The sequence below is a fragment of the Acinonyx jubatus genome, chromosome C1 (assembly GCF_027475565.1).
Source record: "Acinonyx jubatus isolate Ajub_Pintada_27869175 chromosome C1, VMU_Ajub_asm_v1.0, whole genome shotgun sequence".
In the NCBI taxonomy this organism is placed as follows: Eukaryota; Metazoa; Chordata; class Mammalia; order Carnivora; family Felidae; genus Acinonyx; species Acinonyx jubatus.
The window spans coordinates 171313378-171337177 of NC_069381.1; the positions used below are offsets into that span (position 1 = coordinate 171313378).

Below are 23800 nucleotides of genomic sequence, written 5' to 3' on the forward strand. Positions count from 1 at the left end.
GAAGGAAATTAAAAATTAAGAAGTTGTTTGAAGATAAAAAAATAAGTAAATAGACAAAAAAAAACAAAAAACAAAAAAAAAACCCAAAAAACAAAGCTGCTGTGGAAGAAGAACAGGTATAGAGGGGCCAGGCACCTCTTCTGTCTTATCAAGCATTAATTCTTTAAACTATGTTCATTTAAAAGTAAAAAAAAAATATACTTATTTATTTATTTGCTTACTTACTTAGCATAGCGAGCGGGGGAGGGGCAGAGAGAGAGCGAGAGCCTGCCTGCTTAGGAGCAGGTTCTGTGTTCAGTGCAGAGCCCCACAAGGGGCTTGAAATCACTAAGTGTGAGATCATGACCTGAGCCAAAATCCAGAGTTGGAGGCTTTACTTGCTGAGCCACTCAGGCACCCTGATTAAGACTCGGCAGCGGCCATGGCGCATACATGGTTTGCTGGCCGCCTGGTTCTGCTTCCTCTGCAACCATGTCTGACAAACATGATATGGCTGAGATTGAGAAATTCGATACGTAGAAACTACAGAAGACAAAGATGCAAGAAAAAAAATCCACTGCCGTCCTAGGAAACGATTGAACTGGAGGAGCAAGCAGGCGAATCGTAATGAGGCCTGAGCTGCCAATATGGGCTGTATATTCCACAAGCATTCCCTTCTTATTTTACTTGTTTGAGCTGTTTAACTTTGTAAGCTGGAAGGAGGTTAGATCGAGTTTAAATGACTTCTGTCCCTTTCTCATCAAAGAATCTGAACTACTGACCATGAACACTGGGCCTCCTCTCCTGTCTGCCTGTCTGGCTGGCAGGGAAAGAAAAGAACTTGAAGGCTGGTGAAGGAGGAAGCGGGTGGGAACCACCAGTAGAAAGTAAGTTGGTCCAGGTGTTAGGCAGACTGTAAAATGGAGTTTAATCAGAGTGCCATTTTTTCCCTTCAAATGATTTTCATTATCGGAATGCACAATTTTTAAATATGCAAATAAAAAGTTTAAAATGTGGTTGGTGTGAAAAAAACTTTGATTAAAATAAAAATAAATTTCATGGCTAGTTTTAAGTAATTTAATTTTCATAGATTTTGGTGAGGTATTATTACTTGAGATCTAATAGCATCCATTTTCAATTGCTTTCAAGTCATCTCTTACCAAATTGACTCCAAAGCTATATTTTCTTTGGGCATATATTCAGAAAATGTATATAGTGTGTATGTATATGTATTATTTATCATATAGGCTAAGTGCAAAAAGCCTGAGAGTGAAGATCTTGGCTGCAATGCATCTTGTTTTCATTCCACTAGGTGTCAGTATAAGTTCGTGAATCTGAACGCTGTTGGGAGAACAATTATTAAATCCTTGCTTGTTCACAAACATATTTTTATTTATCATTCCAAGGATGATGATGTGAAATTTAGATCTAATAATGTAATCTCTTATGTATTAAAATAATTATTGTCTACTCAAATGTTCATTTTTATTGCACCTATTCACATTAATGTCAGCTGCTTAAATTAGTTAAGCTTTCGTGCTAATCTACGTTAACAGAATAGAGAAAGAAAACAATCACAAACAGGAATGACAGCAATGACTTTGTTTCCTGCACTCTATTTTGGGTTTTCAGCCAGTGGCTTTTTTTCTTCAATAGGTTATGAAAGACATTTGGCCAATAGAGAGATCAAAAGTATAACATTTCCCCCTTGTGTTATCTAGTTTATAAATATGCTTTAAAGGATATGAGCAATACTTGACTAGCTTAATATCATGTTGACTGATAAGTTTTCTTGCTAAAAGAACGTGTTGGGTAATTCATAAGTTAGATATTTTTAACTTATTTTTCCCTCTCTGACTACACAATGTGGCATCAGAGGCTTTGGCTTTGTGTTGGCTTGACCTTGATTCATTTGAACATCAGCTTCAACTTATTATATTAAATAATGAAAACATGTCTTAGGTTAGATGTTCATAGGCCAGAAATAGCTGAATAATTGTTGAGAGTTATTTCATACTGAGTTCTGTTTTCCTTAGTAGGCAAAATTTTTGTCTTTTTGTTTAGACAACTGTTAGCATTTTAAAGGAAAAAATGACATGTTGAAGTATTTTTCAAATAACAGTATATAAAAATGCATTAACATTTGCCATTTTTAGTAGTAGTTTTAATGTGGTCAACATTGTAATAAGTTTTTAGCCACAGAGGAAAGGGGGATACTCAGTGCCGATGTATTCTGATTTGAATGAAGTATTATCAGTCTCTCACTAATTATAATTTTCAGTTATACTCTCGAAATTTTTCTTTAAAATTTTTCCTCAGAATTCACAGGAAGTTCCACTTCTTCATGCTATTTTCTCATAGTAAAAGATTTCTTTTCAGTGTCAATTTACTCACAATATTAATTACATAATAAAAAGTTAATACTCAACACTACAAAATATAGAAATTTAGGGATATTAAATTATTCCATACTGTAAGGGAAAGAGACCAGAGAAATGTTAGGTACACTGATATCTCTAAAGGCCTTCTTCTTTTTTTTTTTTTTTTTTTTTTTTTTTGCAAAATAGAAGTATTTTTTTTCCAAATTTTTATTTAAATCCCATTTAGTTAACATACAGTGTAATATTAGTTTCAGGTGTAGAATTTAGTGATTCCTCATTTACGTACAACATCTAGTCCTCATCACAAGTGCCTCCTTAATCCTTATCACCCATTTAACCCAACTCCCTGCCCATCGCCCCTCCATAACGAATACTCTATAGTAAAGAGTCTATTTCTTGGTTAGCCTCTCTTCCTCCCTCCATATTCGTTTTTTCTTAAATTACGCTTAAGAGTGAGATCAATCATAAGGTATTTTTCTTTCTTTGGCTGACTTATTTTGCTTAGCATAATACTCTCTAGTTCCATCCATATCATTGCAAATGGGCAGATATCATTCTTTTTTATAGCTGAGTAATATTTTATTATATATTCACACACACACACACACACACACACACACACGAGACACACATATCTTCTTTATCCATTCATCAATCGATGGATATTTGGGCTCTATCCATAATTTAGTATTGTTGATAAAGCTGCTGTAAACATTGGAAGGTATGTGTGCCTTCAAATCAGTAAATACCAAGTAGTGCAATTGCTGGGTCATAGGGTAATTCTATTTTTAACTTTTTAAAGAATCTCCATACTGTTTTCCAGAGTGGCTGCACCAATTTGCATTCTCACCAGCAGTGTAAGAGTGTTCCCCTTTCTCCTCATCCTCACCAACACCTGTTGTTTCCTGTGTTGTTAATTTTAGACATGCTGACTGGTGATATCTCATTGTGGTTTTGATTTGTATTTCTCTGATGATGAGTGATGTTGAACATTTTTTCATGTGTCTATTAGCCAGCCGGATGTCCTCTTTGGAAAAATGTCTATTTATGTCTTCTGCCCATTTTTAAACTGGGTTATTTGTTTTTTGGGTGTTGAGTTTGATAAATTCTTCATAGATTTTGGACACTAACAAATTATCATTTGCAAATAACTTCTAATCTGTAGGTTGCCTTTTAGTTTTGTTGGTTGTTTCCTTTGCTGTGCAGAAGCTTTTTATCTTGATGAAGTCCCAATAGTTCATTTTTGCTTTTGTTTCCCTTGCCTCAGGAAACATATCTAGTAAGAAGTTGTTATGGCTGAGGTCAAAGAAGTTGCTGCCTGTGTTCTCCTCTAGGATTTTGATGGTTTCCCATCTCACATTTCAGTCTTTCAACCATTTAGAATTCATTTTTTGTGTATGGTGTAAGAAAGTGATCCAGTTTCATTCTTTTGCATGTTGCTGTCCAGTTTTCCCAACACCATTTGTTGAAAAGACTGTCTTTTTTTTTCCATTGGATATTCTTTCCTGCTTTGTCAAAGATTAATTGACCATATAGTTGTAGGTTCATTTCTGGGTTTTCTATTCTGTTCTATTGATCTATGTGCCTGTTTTTGTGCCAGTTACCCTACTGTCTTGCTCACTACAGTTTTATAATATAGCTTAAAGTCCAAAATTGTGATGCCTCCAGTTTTGCTTTGCTTTTTCAAGATTGCTTTGGCTATTTGGAGTCTTTTGTGGTTCTATACAAAGTTTAGGATTGTTTTAGCTCTGTGAAAAATGCTTTTGGTATTTTGATAGGGATTGCATTAAATGTGTAGATTGTTTTGGGTAATATATACTTTTTAACAATATTTGTTTTTCCAGTCCATGAGCATGAAATGTCTTTCAATTTCTTTGTGTCATCTTCAATTTCTTTCATCAGTGTTTTATAGTTTTTAGAGTGCAGATCTTTTATCTCTTTGGTTAGATTTATTTCTAGGTATCTTATGGTTTTAGTGCAAATGTAAATGCAATCCATTCCTTGATTTCTTTTTCTGCTGCTTCATTATTTGTGTAGAGAAATGTAACAAACTTTGGTACATTGATTTTGTATTCTGTTACTTTACTAAATTCACGTATCAGTTCTAGTAATTTTTTGATGGAGTCTTTTGGGTTTTTTATATAGAGTATCATGTCATCTGCAAATAGGGAATGATTAACTTCTTCCTTGCTGATTTGATGCCTTTTATTTCTTTTTGTTGTCTGATTGCTGGGGCTAGGACTTCTATCTAGTACTATGTTAAATAACAGTAGTGAGAGTGGACATACTGTCTTGTCCCTGACCATAGAGGAAAAGCTATCTTTCCCCATTGAGGATAATATTAACTGTGGGTTTTTTGCATGTGACGTTTTCTCTGTTGAGGTGTATTCCCTATAACTCTACATTGTTGAGAGTTTTTATCATGAATGAATATTATACTTTGTCAAATGCCTTTTCTGCATCTATTGAGAGGATTATATGATTCTTATCCTTTCTTTTATTAATGTGATGTATCATGTTGATTGATTTGCAAATACTGAACCACCCTTGCAACCCAGGAATAAATCCCACTTGATCATGGTGAATGATTCGTTTGATGTACTGTTGGGTTCAGTTTGGTAGTATTTTATCGAGAATTTTTGTATCCATGTTCATCAGGGAAATTTGTCTGTAGCTCTCTTTTTTAGTGGAGTCTTTGGTTTTGATATCAGGGTAATGCTGGCCCCACAGAATGAATTTGGAAGTTTTCCTTCCATTTCTGTTTTTTGGAATAGTTTGAGAAGAATAGGTATAACTCTTCTTTAAATGTTTGGTAGAGGGTGCCTGGGTGGCTCAGGTGGCTAAGCCTCTGCCTCTCGGTTTCAGCTCAGGTCATGATCTCATGGTTTTGTGAGTCAAGCCCCGAGTCCGGCTCTGCTGCCAGTGCAGAGCCTGCTTGGGATCCTTTCTCTCCCTCTCTCTCTCCCCCTCCCCAGCATGGGCTGTCTCTCTCTCTCTCTCTCTCTCTCAAAAAAAAAAATGTTTGGTAGAATTCCCCTGTGAAGCCATCTGGTCCTGGATTTTTGTTTATTGGGAGATTTTGATTATTAATTCAGTTTCTTTGCTGGTTATCAGTCTGTTCAAGTTTTCTATTTCTTCCTGTTTCAGTTTTGGTAGTTAAAACGTTTCTAGGAATTTACCTATTTCTTCTAGGTTGTCCAATTTGTTGGTGTATACTTTTTCATAATATTCTCTTATAATTGTTGTTATTTCTGTGGTGTTCATTGTTATTTCTCCTCTATCATTTATGATGTTATTTGTTTGAGTCCTTTCTCTTTTCTTTTTGATAAGTCTGGCTAGGAGCTTATCAATTTTATTAATTTTTTCAAAGAATCTGCTCCTGGTTTCATTGATCTGTTCTATTATTTTTTTGGCAAAATAATCTTTTAAAAATTTAGATTGAAAAAATTTCAAATGATACAAATCTTATACACACACACACACATATACATATACTCACACATATATATGTATAAGTTTATTTATTTATTTTGAGACAGAGAATGAGCTGGGGAGGTGCAGAGAGAGATGGGGACAGAAGATCCCATGTGGGTTCTGTGCTGAGAGCAGAGAGCCAGATGTGGGGCCCAAACTCATGAACTGTGAGATCATGACCGATCAGAAGTCAGACGCTTTAACGACTGAGCCACCTTGGTGCCCCAAATGGTACAAATCTCAAGTAGAGGATATGTACATATATATGCACATATATATTATGTGTATGCTTTTGTTGCAGACTATGAGTCTGGAGTTCTCTCTTGTCCAGCAAGAGAGCTGACGCAGAAATGAAAACGAGAGAGGCTAATGTCCAGGAGGAGACAAGAGCCCTGGATGTTTTGTCGATGTATTTATTGTTGATGTATTTATCGAGCTGTCAAGATTTTACGTATGTGGTGAACATACAGAAGAAAACAATAAGATGGTGACCATTAACTTGTATGTGTAAGAAGCAAAGAATTGGGGGGGCAAGTGGTGTTTGAAGTTGTGATTAAAGCACAATGATATACCGGTGTGCCAGACGCCAGATGGACAGTGTTTCTCTGTAGGTGATACAGCCAAGTAGCTGCTATCTCAAAGTTTAAGATTGCTGGAGCATGCTGCCTCAAGGCCAACAAGGCACCCTTTTCACTAGCTAACCTTGGGTGTGTTTGCCCTGTGTGGCTTTCCACCTCTAACTGTTCTCTGATGCTTTCTTTCCCGTGGAGGCAGCTTTTGGACATGAGGCTTGTTTTACTTAGTGACTAGCCCTGGGCACTTTCCTCCAGTGGTGGTGGTTTTCTGGCTCTATGCTTTGTCTTACTTAATGACTGGCCTTGGGCGCTTTCACCCTGTGGTGGCTTCCCTCCCTAAGCCTTGTTAACCCATTGGTGCAAGTGTACAGAATTCTTAAACTTATTCCCCACTCATGTATATGCATACACACATGTAAAAATACAAGGAATATGTCTGTCTCTACATTCTGTTCGTTATGTTTCGAACAGTACCTGGAACATAATAGGTATGTAATAAATATTTGTTAGGAGGATAAATTAAGAAATGTGACCAGAGAAGATGCATGTGTAAAAGATTTGATTAGTAAGACTTGGTCTCTATGGAAGCAGAGTGTGAAGAATTGAGAAGGAGTCTTGGTGTTTTCTAAGGTTTTAGAAGGCTTGGTGGTAGCATTCATTAAAATTTGAGACTCTAGGAAGAGACACAAATTTGGCAGGAAAGTTCAAAATTTGCCATTTTGAGGCAGTGTAGCAGACAGCAAAGTGAAAGCTGTCTGACAAAGCATTGGCTATAAAACACATGCATTTGGTGGAGAAGTTGGAGCTGGAGATACAGAAGTTATGATGTAGGAAGGGTCAGAGAGGTGGATTAGATCATCTGGGTGGAGTGGCTCAATGAGGAGAGAAAAAGCAGAAACCTTGCAGAACAACATTTTAGGATGACAGTGCAACGAGGTCTTAGAAAGCAGGCTGGAAAAGCAGGAATAAATCAACAGGCTCAGAGAATAGTGAATTTCAAGAAAAACAGAGTGGTCACCAGGGTCAGAAACTGCAAATAAGTCCAGCCATTTGAGCAATAAAGGAAGTGTATGGATTTGTAAGTTAGGAAATTATTGATGACTCTTACAGGAGCTAGTTCAGTGGAGTTATGTGAATGAATTTACTGTCTAAACTTATGGTATGACTGAGGGTAAGAGGGAGGTAAGAAAGTGAAGATAGTGAATATAGACTGTAGACTATATTGTGATGGACTTTGGATATGCAAAAAAAAAAAAAAAAAAAAAAGGAGCAAGAGAACATGTCACTTGGTGTTTCCTAAAGCCATTTGATGTAAAAGTGGTACTTTATGGGGCAGTGGATTGGCAATTTTCAAACTTCTTGAAGTCCACAAAGACTTTTACAAAGTTCATGGGGCTTCGAATTTTAAGAAATTCAGTGTCCAGATACTCAACTCCCATGCTTACTGTTTCCTAATATTAATTGGCAGGAGACCTTCACTTAAAACATCATGCTTGTCTTTTTCCCCCACTTTGCTTTTGTAACCATACTTTTCTCATTTTAGAAAACAAAATCATATCTCACACCCAATCTGGTATTCATCACCCCAGCATGTGAAAGTCCTTGGTATACCAAACAAAAGGAAAATTTGTATTGATGATAAGAAAGTGAATGTCTCTAATGGCTCAGAAACAAATCCTTTTGAAAGTCAAGGCATTTCTAATTCTTTGCTTTCAAAACAAATGAAGAAACTAATAGATCATTAAAATATACTTTTTTATAATAGATCACCATGTAATTTTTGGCATAAACTTGAAAGGAGGGCAAATAGTTGAGTTATATTGCTAATACCAAAACTTCCATTCCATCTGTCCAATACCACATTGTTATGTGAACAATTTTGCTCAGTATTTATAAAAACAACAACAAAGAATTAAATCCATGTTTAACACTGCCTTCCACCATAAATAATATGTGTTGTTGTTTAAACTAATTAAAAAACAAAACGAAACAATAACAAAGAATTCCAGGGTATATAAAGGAAAGCATTGGGAAGACAAGAGCATTGGCAGCTAGAAATTAAGAAGTGTTGAGTGGTATCATATGAAAGGAAAGGTCAGTAAGGGGCATGGATGTTATACTGGACTGGAAAAACAGTGACATAATGGGATTAGTTTCTCAGGTTTGAAGGTTCTAAGCAGAGACTGACAGAGGCCTCAGGTGATATGAGGTCTAACAAGGCCAACTATCTTTAACTCTAGTTCCTCCTCAGTATTGTTCCAATTTTAGTGTATGTGTTGCCAAAGCAAGCACTAGTTCTTCCTCAGGATTCATGATTTAGAAATTCAAGACAACATTGACTGTTATTGGATGGATCCTGAAGAGAACCCTCCCATCAGATGGTATGAGGGGACTCAATATACCGAAGAAAAATCAATTCACCACTTATGGAATAAGAACTTGACTATTTTTTTTTAAAGTTTATTTATTTATTTTTGGGAGTGTGTGTGTGTGTGTGTGTGTGTGTGTGTGTGTGCATGAGCAGGAGAGTGGCAGAGAGACAGGGAGAGAGAGAATCCCAAATAGGATCTGCATTGTCAGCGTGGAGCCCTACAGGGGGCTCTACATGGAACTTGAGGCAGGGCTGGAACTCATGAACTGTAAGATCATGACCTGAGCCAAGATCAAGAGTTGGACGCCTAACTGAATGGCACCCCTTGACTATTTTTTTCACAATATTCTGAATGCTTAGAACACTGCCTGGCATAGGGTACTAAAATATTTTCTGTAGAATGAATTGTCAGTGGTTGGAGGTAGCCAAGACTCCCAAGTCTTAACTTAGTGGAATTAATTTGATTTACCAATTTCTAATAGAGCCTATTTTAATTTATATATTATTTGTTCACTCCATTTGGATTGGAACAAAAATAGGTACCAATTATATATTTGTGTTTATATGATTCAGTTTGAAAATTCTCTTCCAAATAAATCTCATATCTCTTTCATTACCTAAAATGAGGGATACAGGTGCTACATATCACTAAAAAAAGTATAATTCAAATGGTAATATTATTAAATTACATTACATATACCATAATTAAGTTATTCATATATGGCAACGTGTGTTAAAGAGTATTTGTATGTTTGGCTGACAGCAGAGAATAGGCTAAAACTTCATATCAGACTTGGTATTATGGAGTTGAAAATGTCACAGATTTAGCTTTTAATAAGCCAGAATGATTGTGTAAAATAAGAAGACTAGCAACATCTCCAACTGATATTCTTAGGAACACGGGGATGACTTTGAAGTTAAGAATATTTTTAGATTAAAAGTCTTGATATTTTCTGTCAATTAAAATGACTATAATTAATTGCTATAACTAGAGTTATATAATTGCAAATTATAAAAATCCAACTTTAATTAGTTTCAACAGTAAGTGGGAATTTACTGGCCCAGAAAAGTGGGAAGCCCAGAATGTATATAGCTTTAGCACAGCTGGATGCAGGAGCTTAAATAATATAATCAAGATCCCCCTCTTTCTTCCTCCCTTGGCTTTGTTTTCTTTGTGTTGCATTTATTTCTAGGCAGATTTTCCCTACTTGGGTGGCCAAGAGAGCATCAATAATCCAAATTTGTTTAGCACTTAGTGCTTTTGAGTTCTGAAGGAGAAGATGGGTCTTTTTGCTGACAGTTTTAGCAAAGAAAGCTGGGAGAGGTTTTATGGGCCTGGTATAGGTCATGAATCCAGCCATGGAGCATTCATGATGGTCAGCACAATGTAATACTCTGAGTGATCAGATCTGGATTCTTTGTATCCCTGTAGAAAAGACTGGTGATGGGGCACCTGGGTGGCTCAGTTGGTTGTGTCCAACTTCGGCTCAGGTTATGATCTCACGGTTGGTGAGTTCAAGCCCCACATCAGGCTCTGTGCTGACAGCTCAGAGCCTGGAGCCTGCTTAGGATTCTGCGTCTCTCTCTCTTTCTGCCCCTCCCTGACTCGTGCTCTGTCTCTCTCAAAATTAAACATTAAAAAATTAAAAACATAAATAAAAAGAAACGATTGGTGTTGAGGTATTCCCTACCTGAACTGCATGGAGTGAAAATCCCCACAGACTGTTACCAGACAAGATAATATGACATCTAAAATCTTTTTGCATATATATTGTATCAATTAACCACATCATAAAAATGGAGGCATCAAATAGGCTAAATATCCGTAAGGAAGAATTAAATATAAAGTGGCTTTTAAGGTCAGTTACAATTTCCAGTTCCTTCTATTTTGCTGTGTTTTGTTTCCCATTGCTAAAGCAAGCTCATTGGCAGCAGTCCCCAGGAAGGGATAAAGGGGACATAGAAGAATTAAAAAAAGAGGAAGCAACTTCTGTTTAAGGAAATGATCCAGAAGTGGCACCTATCACTTCAGCTCATATCCCATTGGCCAAAACATAGTCAAATGACCATTTGTGGTGGCAAAGGAATCTAGTAAATATGGCATCTTTCTGGGTAACAGTGTGTTCAGGGATTCTATTACTAAAAAGAAGAAGGTGAATATGTATAAATGGAAAAGTAGTTGTCTCTGCAACAGTTACTTCTTTTAACCTTGAGATGTACAAACTTATATTGGGGAAAAATTAAAAACTACTTTTACTATGGAAAACATAAGGGAAAAGAGAATTTTCACTTTCATAATAAAAGAAAAAGTTGCAGGATAAGTGTTTGGTACATTTTAAAGTCCTTTACAAATGGGGGTGCCTGGGTGGCTTAGTTGGTTAAGCATCTGACTCGATCTCAGCTCAGGTCTTGGTTTCAGGGTCATAAGTTCAAGCCCCATGTTGGGCTCCATGCAAAAAAAAAAAAAAAAAAAAAAAAGAAGCCCTTTACAAATGGAAGTACTATTGAAGGATGGTTTAATGTTTGATATTACAATGCATATTTTAGAAATAATATTAACACATTTTTTTACTTTTAAGAGATGATGCTCTAAAATTATGAATTTCATCTTGAACTTTTCTATGTCATTGGCTAGTATATTTACATTTTCAGAAAACATGGAATTTACTATCTTGCTTTTGTAATGAATCAAATTGTTGTAAAATGTACTGTAAAAGAATAAATTAAAAATTGAAGTCAAATGGAATTGCAAGATTGTATCTCTTTCTAATGCTAAAAGCTTACTGAGCTGGAAAAAAATATAATTTAGCCTATCACCCACTTGCCAAAAAAAAAAAAAAAAAAGAAAAAAAGATGCCTGGCTTGGATTTCATCCAGGAAGACATCTGTTTGCCTGGAACTAATAATAGTACAACCCTAATGATGTGCCAAACAAGTTATTTTAATAGAAATGCTTTGTTTTGAGAGGTTAAGTTTGGTTACTCAGCAGAACTGCTGTGTTTATAAGGGTATTATGTTTGATTCTGCAACTAGGAAACACATATCCCACTGAAGTCAAGCTTGGGAAATTTGGTGGGAGTTGTGATACATTTTACAGCTAAACTAACAGAGTACTCTTGATCTCTAAATGACCTCCCAAGATTAACCACATTAGAAGACTGGAGGCAAGGTAGTAGGAAATCACTATTCAAATTTTAGAGTAGATACTGGAGAATGTCCATTGTTTCCAAAAGCACAAATATTCACTCAAATGCTTATCAACTGTTCCTCAAGATCTACTCAAAATAAAAATTCTGCTTGGTTCATTTTAGTCCCATTATTTCTTACTCCTAATTTTCCTCCTCTAAAATGTCAAAACATTTGGATAAAATTAAGAAGGAATATTCAAATGTTCGAATGTTTGATCTACGTGATTTTAAACATCTGGATTTTTTAAATCATAGAAATGATTGAATTTCTCACATTTTATTCAAACTTGCTATTGTGTATACTTAGCATGTTAGTAACTATGTAAAAAAAAAAAAAACACTGCCATGTGGACCAGGCCACATATATGTGGGTAATGTTGTAGGGAAAGTCATTAATAAGCTTTTTAGGCCTGTTGCCTAGTTTTAGTGATTGTTCTGTTCAATTCTCATAGTGCCAATACTGTTTTTATTTAAGCATTAGACCAATGGCTAATATGCATTTAGAAATATGTTTAGAATTTCATCCAATAAAATTTTGGTTAATTCAGAGGCATTATCTACACTAAAAATGAGAAGTTAAAGTGTCCCTTTTAACAACACTAAGAACTGGGGCTCAACTATTGTAGAAGATATTTAGTGTTTTGTACTTTACTCTCTTGAATAGATTATTGGTGAAGATGTAGAAAGAGGATAAAATAAAGTTTTCTATGTAAGAAATTTCTATGTAAAGAAATTTTTATAAGATTAGCATTTCCTAAAAGTTTTAACACTGAAATGTAACTGCTGTTCTGTGTAATTGATCACACTTTTATGTTAATTAGCCATCCTCTGCAGGCACACAAAGTTCTGAATGCTGTGCAAATAGAGAGCAGCCAGAGGAATATTTTCTGGCAAAGTCCAGCTCCACAAGTTGTTGCTGACCATGGGAAACAGATTTTTGCCAAAACAGATGCTAAGATTATTCCAGGAACTTTCTGGCACACCTGGAGTTTTTTTCTTAATTAACTAGTCTCTACTGAAATGATTTTTCCAGGTCTAGTCTACTTTTGGGCTACAGTTTTAAAATGAATTGATTTAATTCTAGATCTCCATGAGGAGTTTCAGAATATGCTAAAGGTCTCAGAGAGAAACAGTAATAGAGGGAGTGGTAATATATACTACTAAATGCCTTTTGCCAGAGAAATCTCTAACTTTTTTGTTTATTTACATATAATTAATATTTAATAAAAAGCAATGCTTTTTTAAGTGTACAGTTCTATGAATTTTGACAAATTTATAGAGTAGTTTAACACCACAATCAAGCCAGAAAAGATTTCCATTATCTAAAAATCTCCTTCATGCTTCTTTGTAATCAATCCCTTTCCCACTTTGGGAAACCACTGATCTGCTTTCTGTCCCTATAGTTTGCCTTTTTTTTTTAGAATGTCATAAATTGAGTCATACAGTATGGAGCCTTTTGAGTCTGGCATAATGCTTTCACTTAGCATAACATTTTTGAGATTCTTCCATGTTATTGCATGTATGAGTAGTTTATTCCTTTTTTTTTTTTTTTTCTGAGATTGGTCTCCTTTTAATGCTAATGGAATCACAAATCTATTTGTGCAGACTCAAAAGTGATCTGAACCAATCATTTGTAGTCTGGCAATCACATTTTCCTTGGCCAAGTGGTCTCTTTCCCATAATCCTGTGCACCCAGGAATGGTTATCTGACAGAACTGTCAGAACTCTGTCAGAGAACATTTGGGAAAGATTTAACCCTTACTTATAAAAAAGAGGAAGGAACACAAATTTATCATACTCTAGTCCCACAGCTTTCCCCCTTCCTGATCCTTGCCTTTAGACAAATGATGTCTAGAACTGTGGAACCCATTTTGCAAACATGAAGGAAAGGCCAAAAGAACTGTAAAGAGAAAATCCCAGAACCCTGTCATTTTTAGCTTGCCAACAAACCTTTAAACTGCCCACCTTCAGATTTCTTAGTACGCATAATGACTGAATGTGTTTGTTATTTAAGCCATCTTATTATGTTGTTTCCAGTCAATAACATTCCTTGCTGTGAAACTGTCATCCAATCTGGAAGCTGGTACAGGTTGGAATTGGGGCTCACAGTTTTAGAATTCTAACTATTATGGTTAGTAAATCTCCACTACTACTTTCTATAGTAACTCCCTATTGTACATGAATTAGATTGGCACCTAAACATTTTCCTGGAGAAGTCCAACCTATCAATTCACTTAAACAATTACAATTCTACACCATTATAATTTACCTTAGAATCCACTTACTACTAGCCTTGCTCCAATATTTTCTGGATGGTTGCAGAATTATGAAAATTATATTGTTCATTGATTACGATATTACAATACTCTTCTAGAGTAAAATGTAAGCATGATTTTCAGATTATTCTCTAAAAAAGAGGAGAGAATTAACCAGAAAATTTAATGAGTTTTGATAGGAATGCTACCCATTATTGTAGTCTCATAATAGTTGATAGGGAGTTGCTCAAATGGTAAACATTATTATATTAGGTTAATCTTCAAAAAATAGAATACATAATTTACTTTAGGGAATTAATGGAACACAAGTTGATGTCTTTAAAACAAAATAGAATGTGAACGAAAATTATTTCTGTAGGTAGGCCCACATCTTCATTTGGGGTCTGTCAAATATATGCTGTTATTACTTACTATTAAGTACTTAGATCAAAGTTATTCCAAACTAACATCCTTGTAATTTTATAGCCACTGAATGGGAAATCCTATCCTGAAAGAATTGTTCTCTCTGCCATTAATGAAGAGAAGTACCACTGGGAATAACCTGAGAGGGCAATAGGCCCTGCAGAAATATTGGTATAAGATAATGTAAAACTTGGAAATATTGTTGTTAATAAAATATTTTTATCCTAGTAATTTAGAAGATAATTTTAGATTTAAGCCTATTTTATGCCAAACACTTTTGCAAATATGGCCAAAATTTTTGACTGAAGGAAATGCCCATATTTAACTGCACACCCAAAATAAATGTGAAAGATGTTAGAAATGAAGTATTCTTTTTATATATTTCATGAATTATTGCTAAGAATAAGAAAGTAGGCTATGTTTGTAACTGAATAATAAACTCCATATGCCTTCATCAATATTTCATAAATCATTCTGCAAATGTTAATAGATAAAGAACGATTTTGTAATTTTATAAGCTCTTCAACTAGTCTACGGGACAACCATTTTTGCTTTTTTTCCAATGCATATGAAACACTCATTCTTGAGAATAACATACTGAAATCTTTGTTCATCTCATATAATAAGGCTACAGAATTACTGGAGAAATGTAGCAAATTTGTGTTACTTTAGATTATCTAAAGGATCTTCTTTGAATTAGTTTTAAGATTGTCTTAGAATTGTAAGTCTTAGAACTTAAGAGGTTTTAGAGATCATCTATTTAGGCTGTTTCAAGTACCCTGATTTAGTCACTGATACATACATATGTTTTTTGATTTGGAGGAAAAGAGGTGAAGTTACAGAGAAAGTTCTAGGAATTTCTCATATACTCTACTATCCATCTCATTTGTGGTAGTCCATAGGAGAGTGTTAGCTTGTGAGCTGCATGTGGATAGATTTTGAGAAACACTGTTCTATATAATTTACATTATTACAGTTGACAAATATAACTTACATTATTACAGTTGAGACAACTGTGATCTCAACTGAGTGATCAGAGAGGTGAAATAAATTGCTTAGCATAAAATAGCTATTTGGAGGCATAAGAGCGAAAAGTTCTTCAGCAGGAATTTGTCCTCTTTGGACCTAGCCCTATATGTGCCACCAATTTTTTTGGAAACAGCAGCAGAAAAATGACTGTACCTATAAATAGTAACTTAACCAAGAGTATATAATTTATAGATTCAGGATACAATGTCCAAGATAGATTCTATTGCTTGTGTAAATTTAGCATGTTCAGGTCTCTTAGACAGTGCTACCCTTCATGTCTCAAAATCCTGGCTGTGGGCAACAATTATTTAAACCACAGAGGACAGTTGACCCAATATTAGCCATATCACTGTGTTGCATTCTCAGATAGGATGATGCCCAGAGTTTGGGCAGCAGCCATGTTGAGTCTGAGTGATTCAGTGTAGACGAAGAAGTAAAGAGAATAATTTGACAGCTTACATGTATGGAGCACTTACTACATACTGCATAAGAACTTTACTCTCTAATGTCACCATATCTTTATTAGAAAGGTACTTTTTTTGTAACAATTTTTCAGATGGAGAAAATGAGGCTTAGACATAGTAAATGGTTTAATCAGAGTGATACAGCTAGCAAATGGTGGAACAAGATTTTAGACTTAGGCAGTCTGACTCAGGGCCCACAGTCCCAAGCAGTGAGAGAAGCAGAGATATGGAGAGCAACCTGATATTAACAACTTTCTGGTTTCTAGGTCTGCTTTTCTTTGTGCTTTGTGATTCTGTGATATTCATTTTATACCTCCTTCTCCACCTTTTTACATAAGCTATTTGCTCGTTAAACAAAATAACAAGGTTTTACTAGTTGTTGGGAAATTAGGAGCTGTGAGTAGAGACTGCAGAGAAGTTTACCAACAGGGTACTGGAGCTATTTACACAGCATGCAAAATAGCAGACAAGGTAGTATCTTAGCAAAGCCATCTCTACCTGGAGGTAAGAGGTATAGATTACAGAAACAGTGCCACGATAGGAAGAATGAGGATCCATAAATAACCTGATAATGTTGAAAATGTAGAATTTCTTAGAATGGATGTGGGATAGATTTGGGCTCACAATTTAAACTGTTTTGCAATCTAAGAGATGGGAGTGGACTGATGTGTCCATTGTATGGGATTTTTAGTAAGAGCTGCACTAGTATTTGACACATGTAAGGTGGTCAAAACCTGGATAATTCTTAAGAAAAAATGGACATATTGGTAAATACTATAATGATTATTCTTTGAATTACATCTTTAGATTGCAACCATATCAAGTGAAGTGATTTGTGTGTTGTGCAAGTATAATACTTTTTGTACTTTAAAAAAATTTTAAGTATACAGTATAGTATTGCTAAGTATAAGCACAATGTTATAACAAAAGGTCTCTAGAACTCTTTTATCTTGAGTGATTGTAACTTTATACCCATTAAATAACAACTCCACATTTCTCCTTTCCCTCAGCTCCTGACAACCATCATCCTGCTTCCTGCTTTGATGATTTTGACTATTTTATTTTATTTTTTACTATTTTTAAAAGTTTATTTATTTGAGAGAGAGTGAGAGAGCGAGAATGAGCATGAGCAGGTGAGGGGCAAAGAGAGAATCCCAAGCAGGCTCTGCACTGTGCAGAGCCCAATGTGGGGTTCAAACTCACGAACCATGAGATCATGACCTGAGCTGAAATCAAGAGTCAGTCACTTAACCTACTGAGCCACCCAGGCACCCCGAGTTTGACTATTTTTGATACTTCATATAAGTGGAATGATACAGTATTTTTTCTTCAATGATTGGTTTATTTCACTTAGCATAGTTTCCTCAAGGTTCATCCATGTTGTAGCATGTCATAGAATTTTTTATGGGTGAATAATATTCCATATTGTGTATAAACCATATTTTATTTATCCATTCATCTGTTGACAGGCACTTAGATTGCTTCTACCTCTTAGCTATTGTGAACATAGCTGTAATGAACAATGGAAGTACAGATGCATCTTTCTGATATTGATTTCAATTTTTTGGATAAATACACAGAAGTAGGATATCTGAATCATATGGTAATTCCATTTTTAACTTTTTGAGGGACTTCCATATTGCCCTGCATAATGGCTGCACCATTTTACATTCCCACCACAGGTACACAAGGGATTCACTCTCCACATCCTTATCAACATCTGTTACTTTCTGTTTTCTGGGTTTTACCATTTCATGTCTCATGTTTAAGTTGTTTAAGTCTTTAATCCATTTGGAGTTGATTTTTGTGGATGGAATACGATAAAGAGTTCAGTTTCATTCTTTTGTATGTGGATACCCAGTTTTCCCAGCACCATTTGTTGAAGACTCTATCTTTTTCCCATTGTGTACTCTTCTCACCCTTGTTGAAGATCAGTTGATGCATGAATTGATTTCTAGGCTTTTTTGTTGTTGTTCCATTGGTCTCTATATCAGTACCATGCTCTTTTGATTATTGTAGCTTTGTAGTATTTATGTTTTGAAATCAGGAAGTATGAGGTCTCCAGCTTTATTCTTTCTCAAGATTCTTGTTTTTCACAGTTCTTTGTGGTTCCATATGATTTTAGGATTGTGTTTTCTATTTCTGTTAAAATGCCATTGGAGTTTTGAAAGGAATTGCACTGATTCTGTAGATTGCTTTGGGTAGTATAGTAATTTTAACAATGTTATGTTTTCCATCCATGAACATGGATCTCTATTTATTTATGTTTCCTTTAATTTCTTTCAGCAATGTTTTGTAGTTTTCAGTATACAAGTCTTTTACCTCCTTGGTTAAGTTTATTCCTAAACATTTTATTCCTTTTGATACTATTATAAACAGAATTGTTTTCTTAATTTTCTTTCAGATTGCTTATTGTTAGTGTGTAGAAAATAATGATTTTTGTCTTTTGGTTTTGTATCCTGAAACTTTACTGCATTTGTTTATTAGGTCTAACAGTTTTCTTGTGTATGTGAAAGTGGAGACGGGGAGGGGGCAAGGAGATTTGAGTGTGCGACTATCGGTATTATGCCTGATAGAATTTCCCAAGAGACTGAATAAACTTAGTTGGTAATAAACGTTTTGCAACTTAAATGTAAGTAATATTTTATACATTTGTATTTTATAAGCAAGCTTAATAAAATTCTGTATTACTTCTTATCTTTTGAACACTTAATGGATTTCAGATTCAATTTCCAATAATCATAGTGAGGTAATTCTTTTGGTGAAGGGCATTTGTCATAGTGGTTGCAAGAAGATAATTTATTGCCTGTTACATTTTTCTTGTTACTTTCTTCAGTTTACCTTGGTAGGATTTCATTGTCTAGAAGGGCTGAAATTTCTAGAGGTGATTTTCTAGTGCCATAACAAAAAAGATTAGCAGTGACAGTTTTCTAAAATATATGTTTCCTACCAGAGGCAGCCTTCTCAGCCCATTTCCTTTAATGATATCTGGGGAGGATCTGATAAGCTTTATTCTACTTGACACAGGTTAAAGGGCATTGTCTTCCCTTTCACTCCAGCAACCAACAACAAAGTCAGGCATATGTTATCACCATCACACAGGAAGCTGCGGGCTTGCTTGTGTTAAACAGAGCACAAATACAGGAAAAGTGTCAGGTAGGTTAAAAGCTGGTAGAGCTCTGCTAAGAGAATATTATGCTAATAATATTTCAGATAGAACTGGAGATATGTTATTAGATTTCAGCATAAAGTAGTTAGAAATCCTTAAACAGTCAAAAGCTATATAGAAAGTAACCATTTTATCTTCCCCACTTTGGAATTATGACCCCATTTTTTAAAAATAGTAAAATAACACTTAAAACAGAAAAGTCAGGAAATGACATGATTTCTCAAAACATACAATTACACAATTTCTTAAAACTTAAAAATTGTTCCCCTCTGCTTTGTATGATAAAAATTCCAATTGTATTCCCTTATTGCAAAAAAAAAAAAAAAAAAAAAAAACAACAAAAACGGGGATTTCCATTTTGTGGCTAAAATTTAGTCACAAATAAAGAATGCATGCCTTTTGGAAACTAAAGAACTCATTTCATTCAGGGATTTTATGTTGTCAGTTTTAATTGGGGTATGCATCTGGTTTTAAAGAGTCGTGGTGGATATATTCTAGTCATATCTACCAATGTAGTTTTATGTACCATATTGGATTTGTTAATGGTGGATATATTCTAGTGATATCTAGTTTTATGTACCATACAGAATTTGTTAAAAAAAATATCTGAGGAGTTTGCAAAATGATTTCCAAATCCCTTCTTTTAAAACGACTACAAACAGGGTGCCTGGGTGGCTCTGTCCATTGAGCGACCGAGTCTTGATTTCGGTTCAAGTCATGATCCCATGGTCATGGGATCCAGCCCCATGTTGCGCTGCACACTGGGCATGGAGCCTGCTTAATATTCTGTCTCTCTCTCCTTCTGCCCCTCTCTCTCCCCACAAACACTCTCTATCTCTCCCTAAAAATATTAATTAATTAATTAAAAATATAAACAAAATGGATTACAAAAACTTTTGAAGAGAAAACAACAATAATAATATATAGTCTTAAACTTTGACAGTCACTATCAGCATTTTGATTCATTTTCTCTCCATGTATATTTTTCAATGCATTTTCAAGATTGCAGTCAAATGTGTATACAAACACACAAATGTATATATATATCTTTAATTCTGAATATAACTTTTTCGTAAAAATCAATATTACATCACACATTTTCATGTTTATGTTGGTATTTTTTAGAATTTTCAGTTTTAATGGCTGCATAAGTTTTCATGATTAAGCAAGACATAATTTATTTATTCAGTGAACATTTGTATGGGGTGTATGAATATCTTTCTTTGATGGACTCTTCAACTCTTCTGGTTACCATAGGGACAGTGCCTCCCTATATCTTGTTTCTTCTTATGGCCATTATGAGGAAGGCCCATGTTATGTAGATAAAACTTTTGGATTTAATGGACCAATTGTAATGCACTTGTCCTTAGCATAAAGTATTAAATATTAAAACATTAAGTTAATTGTTGCATAGGAAGTTGCATAGAAAGTGTTGCATAGGAAGTGTTGTAGTTCCATACATTTGTGTACAGAAATGTACACAATGGCAGGAGCCATTTTCAGTTTGGTTTTGAGCAGGAAAAGTTCTAAAGACCTTTAGACTTCTAAAGAGGCTTAAAATGTCTATCATCCAATCTTAGAGCAGAATTAAGCTGGTAGTCCACTGCAAAAGCACAGATAGAAAAAACTCACGTCTGAGACAAAATCAGGGTTAATAAGTAACACAAATGTCTTAAAGTATGGTTTTGTTTGGATGTGTTACAAAACACACTAGGTCCATATGTGATTCTCTATATCTATTTGTGTTGGAAAAATTATGCTGGTTGTGCAACTTGCTTTTAGGACCCCAGGAGAATACTAATTAGGACCCCAGGAAAATTCTAATAGCCATACATTGATTGTCTTCTCTGGCTATTGCTTATGAAGAGCCAAATACAAAAGTCCTAAAGCAAACGACACTTTATCAGAGTACTTGTCATCATCCACAGAAACATTATTATTAAAAAATTTTTCTTTTAATGTTTATTTATTTTTGAGAGGGAAAAACAGAGTGCAAGGGGTAGAGTGGGAGACAGACACAGAATATGAAGCAGGTTCCAGGCTCTGAGCTATCTGCACAGAGCTCAGTGCAGGGCTCGAACACATGTACTGCAAGATCATGACCAGAGCTCAAGTCGGACACTTAACTGACTGAGCCACCCAGGTGCCCCCCACCATGGAACATTATTGTATGGCCTCCGACACTAAAGAAAGAAAATTTTATTATTGTGTTATATCTTCTTTTCCCCCTAATTTTTTCTTTCTTTCTCTTCCCACCAGCCCATTCTTTTTATTTAGCGGGATGGATTTGACAACCAGATTTTTAAGAGATCAAATACATTGAAGCAATTGTGTACCTTTTTGCCTTATATGGCTTATCATGGAATAAAGGGTCATTTTTACCTTCATAGGAATAGTGATGTTTTAATAATTACATTTATATCTCTAACTTTCTGTTGACCTTATCAGGTTTTTATATTGAAATATTCCATTTTTCTTATTTATGGCCATGATTTCAAATAGTTTATCATTTAATAAGTCTATTTCATTTTTTTTCATAAGGAACTGTGTTTGAAAAACCACAATATATAAAAAAAAGAAGCTTACTATCACAGCTTGATTAAAAAACAAACTCTGCCTTATTTTTATTTAGGAAAATCACACATGGAAATATCAAAAGACAGACATTATTTAGCTAGTTTAGTTTTGTGCTGGGCTGATGCTGGACACAACAACAAAGAGAAGAATGAGTCTTTCTCTGCTGCAGCCCAGATGTTATGAGGCTGTTGAACTTGGGTTTAACTGACCCAGGAGAATCACTTGGCTGCTAGAGGGACCCTGCTTCTGGCTTTGTGGAGATCAAGGAAAGCCCTTTCAGCATGTCTGAGAGCCAGATCCAGGGTGTCTCAGGCAAGCTAGGGAGCACTTTGGCAAAAATCTCCTGAATTGTGCAATCTCTGACTCTGTTTTTTTCCAACTTTTCCCTGTGAAGATCACATGCTTAAATTGGGCCATGCAGCTGTGTGTGGGTGGAGTGCTTATACTCAGAGCTCTTAGGTTTGATGGTGGACCGTCAATGGTACACTATTTCTTCCCCCGCCCCCACCCTGAGAAACCTCAGAAGTAATCCCTTGAGGTTAGTAGTTGGTAACCTGATCTGTTCACCCTAATGTTAAAATAGGGCTTGCCTTTTCTTGGTTTGATACATATGTAAGCTTGTGGCTGTCAGGTAGTTTGCAAATGTTTCACTTGTTTTTTAGGTATCTAATGACCAATGTTATATCAATAGTTTTCTACCACAGAAGAGCTTCAAACTCAGTTGTTAGTTTAAAGAAGTCTCCATTTCTGCAACATTAATTTTTAAATTCAATTTTACAGACACTTTATTAGAGTGTTGATTATTGTAAATGTAGAAAAAGCCCCTTATATTATTCATTGTTTAAAAATACATTTTGAAGCACTCCTAATAATCCTTAACACTAACTTTCTTTGATTTATGGAGTAGTTGTTTCAACATACTTAAAGAAGGGCTTGATCCTGAGGACAAGGTTAATCTTGCAAGTTAAAAGAACAGTTTGTTAGAGAGTAGCTCTCATGGTCTCCAGGAACATTATTCTGTCCTCTTTTAGATCCAAAGACATTATTTTTTATTATCACTGAGTCTGCTGGCTGCCTTCTTCTCCTCCCCTTCCTCTTCTTCCTCCTCCTCCCAGTTAAGGAAGAGACTTCACAATCAGATTAAAATTTTAACATGCAATGATGCTATTGAGTTTCTAAGGTCTTTTGCCAGGAAGAGTAGAATATAGTAATAAGAACAATCAAAAACTTAACAGGAACATCAATGACATTTATGAAGCTATTGTGGTAGATATGATTTAATCTAATAGAATTCTAATTTTATGACTATGAGTCAAGCTTTTGGAGAGTGACATCAACAAAATGGTGACGTAGGCCATTCCTGACTTTGCTCCCCCTCACAAGAACAACTAACAAGTATTCACGAACAAGACACCACTGAGCAAATCCTAGAACATGAGGGTAAGGTTGAAACACCCCCTGCACCACAGACACCAAGACAGATGGCATTAGAAGGGTAAGAGAAGTACACATTTACTACATTGTCCCTCCCCCAGGCCAGCAGAGCACCACCCAAAGAGGTCTTCCCTGAGCCTCCATTCCTCTAGTGGGAAAAGAAAACACAGGGGGTGACAACCAGCACCCCTCAGCATTGTCACTTTATGGGAGTCCCTACTCTGATCTGCACCAGGGGGATTGCAGGGAAATCTGTGGGGCTCAACCAATGGGAATTTGACTATGATGGAGAAGGGAAAGGGGCTTGCAACCAGCACATGGATCTTAGCAGAACAAGTTCATACCTGCACTGCCCAAGAACTAATCCCAAACAGTGGTTTTGCTCATCTGCAGAACCAAGCTGGGGGCACACTCTGACTAGGGAATTTAGATCTACCTCATTGAATTGTCAAATGAGGCATTTTGCTGGCTCTACAGCTTG

The 23800-nt window shown here is 35.5% G+C and overlaps 1 pseudogene; it reads left to right on the forward strand.

The window, feature by feature from the left end:
• The first annotated feature begins 471 nt into the window (after positions 1 to 471).
• Positions 472 to 607, forward strand: LOC106976529 (thymosin beta-4-like; annotated as a pseudogene).
• The last annotated feature ends 23193 nt before the right edge of the window (positions 608 to 23800 follow it).